The 15482-nt window shown below is 47.0% G+C and overlaps 1 protein-coding gene and 1 long non-coding RNA gene across 2 annotated transcripts in view; both read right to left on the bottom strand.

The window, feature by feature from the left end:
- Positions 1-15482, bottom strand: part of LOC122385365 (excitatory amino acid transporter 1-like) — a 113855-nt gene that overhangs the window by 48420 nt on the left and 49953 nt on the right. The window lies entirely within an intron of this gene.
- Positions 7576-9493, bottom strand: LOC122385367. Its single transcript, XR_006257189.1, has 3 exons — positions 9199-9493; positions 8824-8959; positions 7576-8138 (listed from the first exon to the last, which is right to left on the bottom strand). It is a non-coding gene; the product is annotated as an uncharacterized LOC122385367 (long non-coding RNA).

Below are 15482 nucleotides of genomic sequence, written 5' to 3'. Positions count from 1 at the left end.
TTAGCCTCCAGAGGGCAAAAACTCCAAAAATAGCCGTTTTTTACGAACAGTGTTTTTCGGCAATAACTTCTGACTCAAAAAAACCACGACATTACTTTTGCCAGAATCGTGTTCCTCTTGTCAAAACGCGTCGAATGAACTATAAGTTGACCTTGAAAAGTCAACTTAAAAATTTGACCTCAGGACCTGACCGGAAAAGGTCATGTTGCATATCAGTCGATCCGCATCGTCGAGCCGAACACATCTAAGGCGTTTTCATCGCTCTATCATGCCTCTATCAGAAGTTATTAGCAAAAAACTGTTAGATACTATTCGTGACCTGAGATGACCTCGGGGACATCTCAGAACGAGGGGTCACACTCCGGGTCACAGGTGCAATTTTCGGGTTCAGTGTGTCCATTTTACCTACATCCCGATGTTTGAGAGTGTCTAGAATGGCGTCCGTGCAAAACAGATGCCTTTCAATTTTCTCCCATTGAATTATAATAGAGAGGCCGCAAAATTGACCTGACCTTAGGTCACCGATATCGAAATTCCGAGATACACGTTTAATAGGTTTTTATACACGCTTTTATAGGATACACGAGATACACTGTTACTCTCATCAATCGCTGAAAGTTTCAAGGCAATCGTGCGGTCGGTGTAGCCATGACGAACATTCTAATTTGTTTCTGACCTGACCTTGAGAGACCTGGGTCTGAAATTTTCACAGGAAAAGATGCACGAACAGGTGTGTTAAAAACGGCGGCGCGGAGCTGCGAAAAGCCGCCGGGGGGGGGGGGGGTGTTCAAACACCCCCCGGCCCGGCGCGGGTTAAGATAGAGCAAAACAAAAGCACCAGTGAACTCAGCACGTCAAGGCGTGTCGAATGATATACTTTTTTTGTTTGCTTAAGTGTACTTAAAAGTGTAGGTATTAAAGTGTACTTAAGTGCACAACTTAAGTAAAACTTAAGTCTTAGGAATGGTTGAAATGCTTAATGTTGCATATCATTCGACTCAGCTGTTCAAGAGGAACAGAATGATACCATTTTGAAACCTGTTCTATTATGTGACAAGTTATCGGCACAAACGTCATTTGACCTGAGTTGACCTCATTTGACCTGAACCTTAGATAAGTACACCAAACAAAGAAACACCGAGTGACATTATGTTAAGTACTGTGGTATCAAAGAACAAAAGGGATACAACGAAGCGGACATCTCTATATTTTCCGAATAGGAGTTATTTGAATATTTTCCCATAGGCTTAACATTACGACGTAATGACCCCTAACTGACCTCAGGTCAGTGACATAAAAAACGAACTATATATTATACAGCTCGGTGAACTTAGCACATCCTGAAAGTTTGAAGGAAATCAGTCCAAAACTGTGCGTTGGACAGGTACATAATAAATTAAATTTGACCATAACCTTGTACCCGTTTTTCTGACATGGTGGCCTGACCCAAGGTCGACCGGACCTGAAATTTGCAGATCACATGAAAAAAGGTTGCCCCATAGGTTGTGCCAAATTTAGCGGCGTTGCGCGCCGCCAATTTTACGCTATCTTTGAAAAACCTTAGGGGGGTCGCATCGACCCCCCTGCCAGGGTGAGGGTTAAGCTTTACTAATAACGCTAAGAACGTCACCAAACATACAGAGGCCGTCAAAAAGTAAGCCATTTGGAGGCCCCCTCGATAGAGAAAAGGCCCCCTGGCAAGCGGAACACGGAGGCCCCTTTGAGCCCGGGCCCCCTCCCCTGGAAAATCCTGGGTGCGCCCCTGGACCCCTGGGGTATGCACGGGGTCCCAGGAGCTCGCGTGTGAGCCCTAATATTTGGCTGGCGGCTACTAGAACCAGCATGGGGATTCTTAGAAGCTGCTTAGACCCACATTTCATGGGTCATGAGTCCCAAGAGTCGATGTAGGGGCCATAAAAGCCGGTGTAGGGCCCATGGCCCCTGCATAAGTTCCGACATTGAGACTCTCAGAGGCCGGCGACGGGGCACCAATGAGCAGATAAAGTGCCTCAACAAGCGGACATGGGGCCTGAGAATCAGTGTGGAATTCTAGGAGCCTGCGTGAGCTCTCGGAGACCTTCGTATTTCGTAAGGTCCACAAAGGTCGTTGGTTCCTCTGAATCTGAACTCTGCGGGGCCCTCAGAGGCCAGCATGTCTCCTGGCACCTGCCTGCGTTGAGTTGAGACCCTCCGAGGCCGTCGTAGGGTTCTTCAGAGGCCAGCGTTGGCCCTTGAAACCTTCGTTAGGCCCTAGCAGCCGTCAAGAGGGCCCTCAGAGGTCAGCATGGCCCCTGGAGCCTGTCTGCATCGAGGCCCTCAGAGGCCGTCGTGGGGCCCTCAGTCGCCAGTGTCGGCCTTTGGAGCTTGCGTTGGGTCTTAGAGACCATCGTGAGGGCCCAGAGAGGTCGTCGTCAGGGCCCTCAGCCCCTCTGGGACCGTCCTGGGGTCCTCAGAAGTTGTTGTGAGGGCCTTTAGAAGCCTTCGAGAGGATCATCAGAGGTCGTCATGAGGGTCCTTGGCCATATTGAGGGTTTTCATGGTCCCTCAGATTCCTTTGCAGGGCTCTCAGAGGCCTTGGTAAGACCGCTAGAGGCCATCGTTGTTAGGGCCCTCAATAGACCGTTGCAGAGCCCTCCGATGCCAGCATAGCCCCTGCAGCCTGGTTGTGTTGAGGCCCTCACAGGCCGTCGCTGGGCCGTCTGAAGCCAACTGGGCCCTCAGACTTGAGTTGGGTCTAGGGCCGTCACAAGGGCCCTCAGAGACTGTCGTAGAGGCCCTCAGAGGTCAGTGGGGCCCCTGGAGTCCTGTGGGACCCTCAGCGGTCGTCATGAGGGCCCTTAGTGGTCGTTATAGGGCCCCAGGGGACAGAGTTCGTCGTGAGAGCCCTCAGAGATCATCGTAAGGGCCCTCAGAGGCCGTCATAGGGGCCCTCAGAGGTCAGCGTGGCCCCTGGAGTCTCCTTGGGGCCCTGGAGTCTCTGTGGGGCCCTCAGCGGTCGTCATGAGGGCCCTTAGTGGCCGTAGTAGGGCCCAGGGGACACAGCCCCCAGGTGGGAGCCCTCAGAGATCGTCATAAAAGGGCCCTCTGAGGCCGTCGTGGAGGCCCTCAGATGCCGCGTGGAGCACCAAACGCGGCTCGGGACACTTCTAGCCGGTGTGGGGGCCCCAAAGACTAGCATGGGGCGCTCCTGGCCATAATTGGACATCCCGGATGATTCCACATCAGTGTTCGTTTCCCGATCACTGGTTTTTAGGAGAAATGTATTGGATGGTGCGACGGGCCCCTTGTACGGATTTTGGGGGTGCAAAAAGATATGTTTGCACCCCCATGTTTTTCGATGGGGGTGCAGCTGCACCCCCTGCACCCCCTATTCCGCCGCCACTGCCCAAAACTAGCCTGGAAACATGTAAAACTCGAAAAAGTGAGCCGAGGTCACCAAAGGTCAGTGACCTGACCTGACCTTCAGGTGACCTTGACACCCACCCTAATGCATGGGAGCAACATCAAATCACATGTTTGAACGTTTGAAACCACGAAAAGCTTGCAAACGCGCGGCTAATGCGAGCCGACATACGCGGAATCGCGATTCCGGCCAAACATGGTCTCGGAAAAGAGGTCACAGGTCAAAGGTCATTGGGGTCAGGGTCATGAAATTTTCAAGGTAGGTGTAAAATTGATCAGTGCGAGGGTACTCAAAGTTTCGTTGCGATCTGCCCCTTTTACGCAAGTTATTCGCGAAAAACCATGGGGGGTGGGGGGTCCATCCGACCCCCTACACATGCGAGGGTTAATGTATGGTTAGTATGTTATTTCTGGTACATATAATTTAAAAATAACTGTTTTATGAATTTGGCTTTACTCGTCAGAATAGAATATACTCCATTTTTTTCCATATTCAAAAAATATATCACCTACCATGTAACTCATCCAGGTAAAATGGGCGCTTTCCGCGTCGTTGGTGTATCCGTTGTTCTATAATACCCTGGGCGACGGCGCGGAAAATGTGTCCCGGCTCGTCGAGCCGCCGGCCGCCACGCTGTCCGCCGACCAGAGGAATTCGCACAGCTCTGTTGACGACCGCGGCGGCGGCCCGACCGGGGCGCCTGCCTCCGTCCTTCCGGGTCGGGACGGAAGCGGCGCGCCGCCGCTGGCAGTCACCCCCACTGCGGCGCTCCGAGCCGGGCCGGACCGGGCCGTCCGACGGCGGCAATACCACACTCGTGGAGGGATTGGAGCACTTGTGCGTTAAAGGGACCCTCCCACCTTAACATTAGATTTGAGTTGAGATAGCCAAAATGGGGTCCCTGGCTCACAATTACCGGTTTCGGCACTCACAACATCGAGATATGCCTTAAAGGGACTATCCCACCTTCTAAAATGTTGTTAGAACCAGTTAAATTGTGCCCGACTTTATAGATTGGATGACCAGGAACACGGTTCTGGCATTCATTTTTCATTAAACATCTTAGGCTTCCCATATTCCAAACACAAACTTTCAAATATGTGACGTCACAGCCCAAAATTACCTCCTTCCCCAGGCCACATTACTGTCATAAAGCTGATTCCTTTTACTCTGTAGGCACCACAACAGAGTTCAGACCAAGTTTTAAGCGATTTTTCAACGAACAAACCCATTTAAATCAGAATGACTAAACGAGGTGACGTCACACTAACGGTCGCTCCATGTTGAAGATAGGGCCTTGCGCAAGGCCCATTTTCAAATGAAAGGAACGAATTTCTTCAACACCAAGAGGCCGCGGGGGTTGCAACCTAGATAGATAGTGGTTTCTGAACCTCGCCGCAAACTTGGCTATCTCAACTCAAACCCCATGTTAAAGGTGGGATAGTCCCTTTAAATCGGAAATACTGAATTTCAAAATTGCAGCATTTTGATTCAGAAGGGCTAATGCATAGGAATACCCCTCTGAATGTGTGACGTCAGCGCAGATATCTAACGATTTTTAAATGTTTGACTAAAACGTTTTGTAGCACGCGGTGGTATATGCTGCTTTGCGCGCAACAAATGCCGCTCTTTCAGCTGCCAAACTATTGCTTCCAAATAAAGTCGCTAGGAACAGCGGAGATCCCAAAAAGTGAACAAAAGCAAAAGTCTAATATCTTGAAAACCGGTGAATATTTTTCGGTGAAATTTGGTAGATATTCGTTTTCGCTCTTTCTGAACCGAGCGACATCACTTTCATGCCAATTCATAAACTTTTTTGAAGGTGGGAGGGTCCCTTTAAGGCACTCGTTTCACTCGTGCATTGACGCACTCGTGCTCCAACCCATCCACGTCGTACGTTAAAACCATTTACACACGGGAAACCATGTGTTAGCCCGCGCCGGGCCGGTGCCCGAGACTTCCGCGCCGGGCCGGGGGGGCGGGGGGTTGAACACCCCCCCCCCCTCCTAACTTGGCTCCTGGGCCACGTAGCGACACGCGGTAAGCGGCAATCGAAAGAACGCCCAAAATAAGAACGTTTTGTTAAGGAAAATGATATTAACCCGCGCCCCACTGGGGTCTGCGTATAACACGCCCTACTGGGGGGGGGGGCTATTCATAGCCCCCCCTCCTAACTCCGAAACTACTGGGCCGATCGTCAAAATTCAAACGGCGTCTGATAGCCCCGGAAAAACTGTCGAAAGAAACCTAATTTCATTGACCTCGAGGTCACCGATGACGTCACAGGTCAGGTCAAAGTAAAAATTGTTAGCATTTTGGCTTCTTCACGTTTGGGGCTCTGGCCGCCGTCTTACAAGTCAGATCAGGCTCATTTTTGGTTCAAACACTCGTGAACAGATGCTCTAGATACTCTGAGGGTACCAAACTTGTACTTTGATTTTCAGGTCAAGGTCAGGTCATCACAGGTCACGAAAATATTATATCAGCCGTCGGTCACGTGACACATGTTTTATGGTCCATTTAGGCCAAACATTTCGAATTTGATGTCGTCTGTGTCATTCGAGGTCATTTTGAGTCAAATTTAGCTTAGGTCAGGTCACTTTCAGGTCAAAAAAAGGTCAAATTTTGAAGTTAAAATTTTTCAACAAAAAAAGGTGTCTATTGGATGCAGTTTGAGCTCCGCTCAGGAACACGATGGTGCTATTTATATTGGCGTACGATGTCAAATTCGTGCTGAAAAATTGATTTGAAAAATTAATAATTGTTAATTTTTTGCAATAATGCGTATAATTTGGCCATTTTTGAAGACATTTAGCTAAAACTTGCTAGAGTTAGTCATAATAATGCGTTCTATCACATTTATTCCGTTTTTTTTTCGAAAAGTAAAAAAAAAAATTGAAAAAATGTAAAAATATAAATTTTGAATTTTATTCTATAAAATTTCCAAAAATTTCAAAATTTCGAAAATCTGAGATAGCAGTTTGATAGCGCAGTCTATTATGAGTCCTCTCATGCAAAGAAATTGGATCTAGCTTACAAACTGAGCTCTTGGGAGCGATTGCCGTGGTTCAATGTTTTGCGTCGAAATCGGCCGAACATGACGTCACTCTGACGTCATTTTCGGCCGACCTATATTAGGTACGAAGTTCAACTTTGACAAAAGGTGTCAAATTGATGCAGCCGAAGGTACTGAAAGTTTGGCGTTGATACGTCAAGCGGTTTGGAACTTATTGCAGAAAAACGGGAGGGGGAGCTATAAATAGCCCCCCCCCCCCAGTGGGGCGCGGGTTAACCCTCGCATGTGTGCGGCGTTTGCCAGCTTCTAATGTGTAGGGGGGGTCGGTTGGACCCCCCCTTGCCGTTTGGCCCCTGATCGAGCTAGAGCTTCGCGAAAAAAACGAGCGTGTTGCCCGTGACGAGAGGAAGCCGATGATACCCAATTTTAAGGTCCTAGGTCATTGGTTGACCTTCCAGGTCAGGTCAATGACCTCAAGTCGGGAAAATCGGGACCTGTTAGAAAGTCGTAAAGTGTCCCAGCCAGCAAATCGGAGCTTTCCCCGTACGGGGAAGGCCTGTGGCGAGCTTGGGGCAGGCTCGGGGAAACCCCAACCGTTCTCCTGGGGAAAACGGAGCGTTCGCTTGGGATTTGAGACACTTTGTACGGGGAACTTTATGCGGGATTCGTACGGGGAAACGGTATAACTGCCCAAGCGTTCCCCAAACGTCCCCCAAGCTACCCCCGCGCCGACTATGGTTAAAACCCGTTGTTAAGGTCGGTTCCCCGTACGGGGCTTTCGAACATTTTCCCCAAGAAGATCCTGTGCGAGCCCCGCACATTCCCCCACCCGGCTATACGGGTTTATGCTTACTGGAGACCTTCCCCGATCGGGGAAACCGTGATTTCCCCTAACGTTCCAAGACCTTTCCCCCGCGCGAACCCCGGCCGTTCCCCGACTTGGCAATGGCCCCACTGCCTTGTCTGCTTTTTTCCCCGTACGGAGAAGCCAGTAAAAACCGCACTGGGAAACATCCGGGTCCCATTAAAATTGACAATGACTATTTATTTTGTCCGTAAACATACAAATATTTGTATACACATACTTGTATAAATACAAACAAAATTGTCCACTTGTTTCCCCGCAATAGGAAAATGATAAAACCACACAGGAAAATAATTAGAACCAATCCAATTGGCTATGCCTGTTTATTTCCAGACTTTCAGGACGCTTCAGCGACTAGATCACTACACAACAGTCGGCCAAGCATGGTATGTACCACCACAGCCTATCCTATTTTTATGTGGAGTCCTTCATTTGATGAAAGGTTAACATAGGTACTTGATATACTCGTTACAAATCAAGACAAACACTAAAAAGGTTATTATTCACTTAAAATACATTGTGAACGCTTAGCAGGTGGCAAACATGACATACAGCAGCAGCACAGCAGTGACAAACAACAGGTGACGAACACGAGCACTGGTAACCGGTCTAACCCCAGTTCTAACACGTCGAACCCCAGTTTTTCCTCTGCAGTAGGAGTCTGTTCAGCAGATTGAGTACGACGGCTTTGCTGTAGTCTCCCTACAGCTGGTCCCGCCTTCCGATCAGTAGTGCCCTGGATCCACAACTCGAGTCTTCCTTCTGGCTGTTTCAGACACATCTCAGCGGTCAGCTGCCGCTGAGAGCCACCTTGCTATGATCCATGTCCCAGCGCATCTCCAGGAATTCTGCGGCTGTGGACAAAAACAAAAATATGTGCACTTGTAGGTATATCAATCAGGTTTTACAGCTAGCTACTACATGAAATGTCCTTATATGGAAACGTCAGCTTACGCTGAAACATGTTGAATGCCATTTTATAAAATTACACTTATTTATAACTTTTTTCCACGAAAAGTGCTTAAAAATTGAATGTGATATACTTAGAATAATTAATTAAATCAGGAAATAAAATTCAATAATTAGATTTGTACTTCTAAACATTTCTCATTCCAGGAAAAGTCATTAGGTAATAAATGTTTTACGTCTATATTACGCCTTACGAAGTTCCTCGCGAAAGCACTTGACAGATAAATGAACGCCGTTTGACAATTAAAATCGGTTGCTATATAGTTTTTCAAGATAACAATCCCTTTCACAAGCAGAGCTGTCTAGTAGAGCCGCTGAAACAGGCTCTTCCCGAAGACAGAAAATGGAATGCGAGAGCCTATTCAAATGCATGTTATTTATTACAATCGCGTCAATTGTTCGCACATCCCTGTAAGTGGTTGATGCGATCGTGATCTCATGTGTTTAATTAATGGGCTCTCGCATGAGATTTTCTGGCTGTAGAAAGAGTGTGTCTCAGCCTTTAGACTTGGGTGAAGGACAGGTTGTTCAACAGCTCTAAACTAGCCCCCACCCCCATAAACTGCTTACCATCTTCGCCTGGAAGTCGCTCTTCGGTTGCTCATGCGAGCAATTACGCATTAACTCCACGCCGGGTTCATACTGCTGTTGTGGGTTCTGCCAAGTCCCGTCGGAAACCTTCCGGTCGTAACCGGCAGACGTCCCTCTAGAACAGAAGCAGATGAAGCATTAGGCTGATGACATTATATTGTCCGGGCAATTTAAGGATAATCTCAGACGGAGGTTGATGACCTTAGTCATTTTTACGTCATATTCTGCATATCCTAGACAGTTATCAAGATATTGTGTGTATCGAAAGCTTTGTCTTTTACAATAAACTTGAGTTAGTATCGTCATTTTATATCTGTCATGGATTCGTTACAATTAAGTGCTTTAGTTCCTTACCAACACAGCATAGCTTCCTCGTCGAGCTGCGTCCTCCGTTGTTGCCGAGTCCAGCTTCTCACGCACTGACCCCAGCGGCCAGCGGTAGATCACGACTTTGAGCACAGGTCAGTCAAGCGGTCACCACATCTCGCCGTTCACCGTCTTCGTTCACAGCTCTGTAGTGTCGCCGCACTCTTCAGTGCCAACCATGGTCTGACCTGGAGCGGTACCTAGCCCACGGCTTGCTCACACAACCGCGCGGCGCAGTGACTCTGGACCGACTTCCCCCGTTCGTCCCGTCTGACACGTCGTCACGGCCCCATTCACGATGACAGATGGCGACAGGAGACGCCCCTCAACCAGATGTGCGAACGGAACCGACGGCGGCCGGTCGTTGCTACCCCTCCCTCCCCTCCCCTCGCTGCGTTGAGGCGACACATGTATGTCGTAGGCAGTGTGTTGTTGAAATTTTGATGCTTTTGTAATTTCAATGCGATGAGTGATGACAGAAGAAAGAAAACGTAATGTTTATGCCACAGCAGTGCGAGAAGAAACAAAGATCCTGAAAGTTGTCAAAGTTGTTTTTACCTCATGAAATAAGGGCACCAACGTTCGTTCAAAATAATGACGTGTGCGTGTCCTCATCCTCACGGCTTAGCAGGACCCGTAAACCAAGACGGCTTTACCTCTCTTTTAGGTCGGAAATTACATACATCAAATGCCTCAATCAAATGTCTGCGAATAACCGTTTTCATGATAGGTAACTGGTACACAATTGGTAGGCATTTGGTCCAGATGCGGTGCCGATTTGATCAATTATATCATACATTATTTTCGATTAAAACACTGAAATAAATAGGTATATGATATAAAGATATTAAAAAGAAATTTGGTGCAAATTTGGTCAGGTTTGATGCATTCGCCAGATCACCTGTCATGAAAACGATTATAAAAAAATTATATCGTTATAGGTATCGTTTTATCGTTATATCGTTATAAAATCGTTATATCGCTAATTTTTTTTATTAATCTCCCTTCAATCGATGCTTGAACCTATAGCTCTAGAACTGCTCCTAAGACTGCTTTTAGCATTCCCAAGATGCATTTTTCTTTATTGAATACTTGTGGAATTACATGCTGGAAGTCGATCTCAAGACGTCCTACTGGCGGTTGGGATTCGTCTGGGGATTAAGTGTAAAATCCCGAGCGGGGAATTTCAACAGTTCCCCTACTTTTCCCCAATCAAACTGTTCTTGAAAATGGGTCGGGGATAACGCACCCTTCCCCGTTTGGGGAATCTGATCTTTTACCCGACCGAACCCCAACAGTGGGGTTTGATTGGGGAATGCTGCTCTTTCCCCGTACGGGGATCGGTGTAATTTCCCCATGTCTTTTGAACATATTACCAATACAGTCGGGGAAGGGATGGGGAACACGGACCGTTCCCCGATCCGATAGGGGAATTGTACGTTCTCCCCAAGCTTTCCCCAACACTGTCCCCGCACTTTCCCCAACCGAATTGCTGGCTGGGGTGGCTGCTAAGGGGTTTTTCGGGGTGCTGATCACGAATATCGTGTTAGTTTTGATCAAAGATGATGTCTTGAAGCATTTAGACCAGGTCGGGTCAGGTCAGGTCAGGTCAACCAGTAGGCGTCGTGACGGGTATTCGTAGTACGTGTCAACCGCCTCTGACAGCTTCGTAACATGTTACGAAGTCACCAAAACTACTTCGTAAATGTTCAAATGGTTGCTAAATTCGAATTCAGCTCCAAAAACTAGCCTAGAAACATGTAAAACTCGAAAAAGTGAACCGAGGTCACCCGAGGTCACCAAAGGTCAATGACCTGACCTGACCTTCAGGTGACCTTGACACACACGGGAGTAACATCAAATCACATGTTTGAACGTTTGAAACCACGAAAAGCTTGCAAACACGTGGCTAGTGCGAGCCGACATACGCGAAATCGCGATTCCGGCCAAACATGGTCTCGGAAAAGAGGTCACAGGTCAAAGGTCATTTGGGTCAGGGTCATGAAATTTTCAGGGTAGGTGTAAAATTGATCAATGCGAGGGTACTGAAAGTTTCGTCGCGATCGGCCGCTTTTTACGCGAGTTATTCGCGAAAAACCATGGGGGGGTCCATCCGGCCCCCCCCCTACACATGCGAGGGTTAAGGAAAATGATGTTCAAATGTTAACCCGCGCCCCAGTGGCGGTCTCAGCCAACTTCACCCTAGTGGGGGGGGGGCATATGTTACCACCCACCTTTAACTCAAAAACTAAGAGGGCTAGAAAGACGCGGTAAAAAGCAGTCGATAGCTCTCAATGCGTACGTTTGAAAGCATTTTAGTCATTTTTCATCTTAGAGCAATATTGGGGTCACCAGAGGTCATCAAAGGTCAATATTTGCCAATTGTCATTTTATTTTCAGAAAACATGCCGTTATCTCAGGAACTATGGTAGCTAGAAAAACGCATGGAACAGCAGTCGATAGCTTTTGAACTCTTCTTTTGATAAAGTCATAATCAAAATTGACCTCAGGTCAACGGTTTAGCCTCCAGAGGGCAAAAACTCCAAAAATAGCTGTTCTTACAAAAGGGTTTTTCGACAATAACTTTCGACTACAAAAAGCCACGACATTTCTATTGCCAGAATCGTGTTCCTCTCGCCGAGACGCGTCGAATGAACTATAATTTGACCTTGAAAGGTCAACTTGAAAATTTGACCTCAGGTCAAGGTCATGACCTGACCGGAAAAGGTCATGTTGCATATCAGTCGATGCGTCTCAACAAGACGAACACAATGAGACCATCCCCCAGCGTTCTATCTCTTTCCAATCGCGAGTCATTGGCAAAAATCTGTTTGTAGCCTCAAATGACCTCGGATGACCTTTCTAGAGGCTATCAGCAAAAATGACACCTAGGTCATCACGGGTGGTCTAAATCATTGTTATTCTGAAATATTTGGACTGTTCCTATGCGTACACACGGAACTAGCTCATTTTTCTCCATTGACTTGTAATGGAAAGGTCACGCCACTGACCTGACCTTAGGTCACGGATATAAAAAATCCGAGATACACAAATTGTAGGCACCCATAACAGCATGCAATCCACCAAGTTTAAAACCTTTCTGACAAACACTGCAGGCTGGACATCATTGCAAACTTTGTTAGGCTTGGTCAGTTAACTTGACCTGGTGACCTGACCTGACATGACCTGGGGTCAAAAATTTCACACATTGTCCAAAATTGATGTACCAAAAGCTAACCCGAGCGGTGTAGCGCCGCGGTTTTATTCACACGCAAAAAAAACGCGACAGGGTGGTAACATATGCCCCCCCCCCCCCCCACTGGGGCGAAGGTTAAAGAAAACGACTTCGGGTCATTTTTGGATCAGGTCAAAGGTCAGGTCACCAGAGGTCACCGAAGATAAATGTTGGCTATTTCAACATTTTTGAAACTGCCGACTGCTAACTCGGGAACCGATGGAGCTATAGCGCTGCGGAAAATCGCATTCGATAGCTCTTTTAATGCTCTTTCGCCAACATATCCTCAAAATTGACATCAGGTCACTGGTTTAGCCTCCAGAGGGCAAAAACTCCAAAATAGCTGTTTTTACGAAAAGTGTTTTTCGGCAATAACTTCTGACTCACAAAAGCCACGACATTACTTTTGCCAGCATCGTGTTCCTCTCGTCGAGACGCGTCGAGAATGAACTATTATTTGACCTCAGGTCAAGGTCATGACCTGACCGGAAAAGGTCATGTTGCATATCATTCGATTCAGCAGGTCTTTCCTGAGTCCATTGGTGGCTTTCCCGACTCGCTAGCTCAATTTGATCGGGAGTTACTGACGAAAATCTAATATGACCCTAATGACGTCATAAATGACGTCACGCAAGGTCAAAATTGCAAAAGTGACGCATCGAAGCTTACAAGGAGTGCATGAAATCACGATTCTGTGTGCTAGTTGTGATAGTTGGATAGTTAGTTGTGATAGTTGGAGATCGTTCCCGGCGTCAGAATAGTAGTTTTCATTTATCCCCATAGACTTAGGTAATGGTGAGGCCACGAAAATGATCTGACCTCATATGACCTTTAGGAAAAAAAATCCGAGATATTGAAGTTGTGAGACTCCTAATGGATACTAAGTTCTGCAAGTTCCATTTCCCTGTGAAAGCTCCTCTGGCAGTGAGGGCGTTGCGAAGTTGCGACATCTGAAGACCGTGCAGAGGTTCACTTATAACGTCATAGGTTAGTGACCTGACCAGATACGAAAATGCAGATGGTGTCAAAAGATCCGGCTTGAATCAAAGGTCAGGTATGCTAAGTTTCAGCTTTCTATCGCCGGCGTGTTCGGAGCTATCGCGAAAAAACTTATGGGAGGCACCCCCCTCGGCCGGCAAGTAGGACGGGGTCACTTAACCCGCGCCCCGCTGGGGGGGGGGGCAGAATCTGCCCCCCTCCCGTTTTTCGCCAATAACTTCTAAACGCGTTACGCCAGCAACGTCAAACTTTCATTACCTTATTACAAATCAATTTGACACGTTCCCTGAAAATTTGAGCGAAATCCGTCGGAAATTTTTTGAGAAATTGACGTTTTAGTGACGTCATGTTCGCCATTTTCGCCTCAAAAACGGCAAAATTTCAAACGCCGCTAACATCTTCATTTTTAAAGGAATCAAGACGTAACAAAAAATGTTATACGTGATTCTACTTTGTCTATCAAATGGCTATCTCGGTTTTTTGAAAATTTTGGATTTTGGCCAAAATTTTCCAAAAAACTGACTTTTTTGGGAAAATATTTATAAAATCCAAAATTTTGAGTTTATCTAAAAAACCGGAATATATGTCAAAGAAGTGGTCTATGTGCACCTACATACCAATTTTTAGAAGAATCGGTTTAAAAATGTGGGAGTTATTCAAAATGTTATGACGTCACGACACACAACTTTTTTGAAAAATGATTTTTTTGCAAGTTCTAGACCTCGTACGGAAACGAAAATAGCACCATTCGATTTGCCGTGAAAAACTGCATCGGATAGACACCTTTTTAGGCCTTAACAACCACCTTCAAAATTTGACCTCACTTGACCTGACCTTGACCTGACCTCGACCTGAAATTCATCCAGGGGTGGTCCATATCACTTATTGAGTGTGCCTATTGAATTCCATGAGTAAAATGACCCATAAAACATGTGTCGCACATGCCCTTTTCTATATTTTGTTTTTGGTGACCTGACCTGACCTGACCTGACCTTGACCTTGACCTTTGAATGACATTTTGTGCAACGAATATTGTCTTGGTAGTCTAAGAACACGTTTTGGGCAATCAGTCTCAGTCCATTCTTCGGCAACTACGGTGCAAGGCCGATACTGTAGAAACTTGCATTTTGTACCCTTGACCTGACCTTGACCTGACCTCTGACCTACTTAAGCAAAAAAATTTGGGCTCTTAAGATCCGCCTTGTTGAGAGCTTTCGATTGCCGTTTTCCCCGTCTTTCTACGACCATCGGTTCGGAAGTTAGACAGGGGGGGGCAGAATCTGCCCCCCCCCCCCCCCCAGCAGGGCGCGTATGGCTGAATAGCCCAGCGGGGCGCGGGTTAAAGGGACCATCCTAACTACCTTAATCCGTACCTTAATTCTTGTATGTTTTGTTCGGAATGTCACAATATATGTCTATGTCTATTTTCATGTCTATGTATACGATCCGCCAGTCTACACTGGCGGATCCAGACCTGCGTTTTTTTGGGGGGGAGGGGGCAACTCATGCCAGGAGCCAAACCTAGGGTACCCCCAAATCCTGTTTTCTCATCGGATTTAGGCCAGATTTACTTTTCGTCACAGCCCTGAAACGATATTTTTTAAACTAGAAATAAATAAATAAATAAAAAATATAGAAATGGTAGCCCACCCGACCCGTGCCTTTATATTACTTTAAAAACACTTCAAATTGCTTTTGTTGACCAGTTAGCCCACTCCGGGTCGGTGTTTGGCGCAGCCTTCGCGGGCCGGGAGGTGACGGTTGGACACCCCCATGCCGTTCGGCCCCTGATCAAGCTAGAGCTTCGCGGAAAAAACAAGCGTGTCGCCCGTGAGTAACGAGAGGAAGCCGATGATACCCGATTTTAGGGTTCGTGGTCATTGGTTGACCTTCCAGTCCAGGTCACAGCAGTATCCCAAAATTTGTCGATTTGGGTGCGAACTGACATCCAAATGAAAATCATTTTGCACTCTCATCCCCATTTTTTAAGAGCTATTTCCCACTTCCAATTTTACTGACAGTAAGCATTTGCGTCGAT

Source organism: Amphibalanus amphitrite, unplaced genomic scaffold (genome assembly GCF_019059575.1).
Source record: "Amphibalanus amphitrite isolate SeventyFive unplaced genomic scaffold, NRLGWU_Aamphi_draft 000216F_arrow, whole genome shotgun sequence".
In the NCBI taxonomy this organism is placed as follows: domain Eukaryota; kingdom Metazoa; phylum Arthropoda; class Thecostraca; order Balanomorpha; family Balanidae; genus Amphibalanus; species Amphibalanus amphitrite.
Note: the sequence above shows the minus strand (reverse complement) of the source record. Positions and strands in the feature narration are given on the sequence as shown.